Raw genomic sequence first — 2,588 nt, forward strand, 5'->3', positions numbered from 1 at the left:
GTTGACAGCAACCTACGCTGGGCAGCCCCAAAAGCAGAAAACTACAAAAGATTCGTGGGAGTCATAATTGGTGCAGCCAAACATAATATACCTCGATGAATCAGGAAACAATACGTCATTTGCTCGGACGACACAATAGAAAACTTGTATGCAGAATACTAACAAACTGAAAACCATGATACCGGTAAAATAATACTTTTTACAGCTAAATGTAATAAGAAAGCAGAAACGGATTTACTTTACGTCTAGTTTAAATTTCACTCATTCAAACAGAAATGCATGGGGATTAGACTCTTCCATAACAGAATACAGAGAATACTAAACAACGTAACCCGAACATCTCAGGCTGGGTTCAGAAGCAAGCAGAGCTGCTGTAAGCAGGTCCTAGACTTGACATCCTACATTGAGGATGGATTCCAAAAGAAAATAGATAGTAGTGGCCTATGTTGGGCAGCGGGCTTGCCGCAGTGGATACACCGGTTCCCATGAGATCACCGAAGTTAAGCGCTGTCGGGCGTGGTCAGCACTTGGATGGGTGACCATCCACGCCGCCATGCGCTGTTGCCATTTTTCGGGGTGCACTCCGCCTCGTGATGCCAATTGAGGAGCTACTCGGCCTAATAGTAGCGGCTTCGGTCAAGAATATCATCATAACGACCGGGAGAGCGGTGTGCTGACCCCACGCTCCTCCTATCCACATTCTCCTCTGAGGATGACACGGCGGTCGGATGGTCCCGGTAGGCCACTCGTGGCCTGGAGACGGAGTGGCCTTTGTTGATCTCTCAGCAGCATATGATACTGTGTGAGTGGATGGACTCCTGCTGAAATTAGGTAAGCATATCCCAAGTAAGAAACTGACGACACTTATGGGAAATATATTAACCAACTGTTACTTCAATTTAGCGTTGGGAAAAAACAGAACTAGTCACTTTAAAAATGGCTTCCCCCAAGCGTCCGTCCTAGCACTCCTACTTTTCAATCTGTACACCAGTGGCATGCCAAATACTGCTAGCAAGAACTTTTGCTATGCCGACGACCTTCCCACAGCTGTACAAACCAGCACACTTGAGGATGGAGAAGCTATGTTATCTAGAGACTTAGAAACTCTTAACACATACTACAACGCAAGGAGACTCCAGCCAAATGCAGCAAAGACAGAAGTCTGCGCATTCCATTTAAACAACAGAATTACAAAGCAGTAGTTGAATGTGAGCTTCTTCCAACAAAAGGTTAGACATAATTTCCAGGCGAAATACCTTGGTGCCACATTAGATCGGTCTCTGACGTATAAAAAACACTTGGAAAAAACACGCCAAAGCTAAAGACCCGAAACAACATCGTAAAGAAGCTAGCTGGTACAACATGGTGTGCCGACGCATCGACTCTAGTACTACAGTAATGACGCTGGTGTACCCAGTTGTCGAATACTGCGCTCCAGTGTGGCAACATAGTGCCCTCACAAGGAAGCTTGACGTACACCTGAAAGAGTTAATGAAGATTTTTATGGGCACATTAAAATCCACCCCGGTCTCCTGTCTGCACACCATCAGCAACACCCCACCACCTGAATTACGACGCCAAGAAGCAATCAATCCAGAATGGAGGAAACTACACCACCCCGACTACCCACAAGACCTCCAAATTCATACAGTCTTAAACAACCCTCCCCCAGACCGCTTAAAATCTCACAATCCACTGTAGCATTATTGAAGGAACGACAAGAAGTTCGACATCAAAGAAGAGTGGCGCAAGAGGTGGTATGCTGCAACAACAGCGCATCAAGTTGTCCAAGACGGACCTGCCAGCCTACCAGGATTTCATCTACAGAGAGTTGAGTGGACAAGGCTGAACAGAACAAGAACTGGCCACGCTAGATGCAACGCTACGATGCACAAGTGGGGACTACGAGATTCTCCACCCTGTGATTGTGTAGCCCTAGAACAAACTGTTCAACATATTGTTAGAGATTGTCCTCAGAGGAAGTATCCGGAGCATATAGTGACTCTATTAATGCTACTCCCTCTGCTGTTAGTTGACTTCAATCATTAGATACTGAACTAAGATTAAATGTACCTGTCTTTTTTTTAACTAGCAATTATTTCAGTTAAAGTAGTCAGTAATATTAAGTTACAAATTTTCACAATTCAAAATGTGTATAAAACTTGTGCCAAAAGGTAAAGCTAAACTATAGCTTAATACTTATCAAGATGTACATGTAAAATTAAACTTTATGTACCTGTCAATATTTGCTGTTGTTGCTACACGATGAATAAATAAATAATAAATAAAGTCTAAGGTGGTGCAACGATTATTCTCTTGATGCTAAATACTCAATTTTCGCCCGTCACACTCGAATTAAATCAGGTGATGCTGGGAGAATGAGGTCAGAACATGAGACACTTAAAGTAGTAAATCTGTTTTACTATTTGGGAAGAAAAATAACTGATGTTGGTCGAAGTGGGGAGGAGATAAAATGTAGAGTGGCAAAGGCAAGAAAATAGTTTCTGAAGAAGAGAAATTTGTTAACATCGAGTATAGATTTAAGTGTCGGGAGTAACTATGTAAGGAAGTGAAACAACTAGATAAAC

At 43.0% G+C, this 2,588-nt stretch overlaps 1 pseudogene; it reads left to right on the forward strand.

Annotated features, from left to right (window-relative positions):
• Nucleotides 1–449: 449 nt before the first annotated feature.
• On the forward strand, nucleotides 450–567 carry LOC124561977 (annotated as a pseudogene).
• The last annotated feature ends 2,021 nt before the right edge of the window (nucleotides 568–2,588 follow it).

This window comes from Schistocerca americana, chromosome 1 (assembly GCF_021461395.2).
Source record: "Schistocerca americana isolate TAMUIC-IGC-003095 chromosome 1, iqSchAmer2.1, whole genome shotgun sequence".
NCBI classification, from domain to species: Eukaryota; Metazoa; Arthropoda; class Insecta; order Orthoptera; family Acrididae; genus Schistocerca; species Schistocerca americana.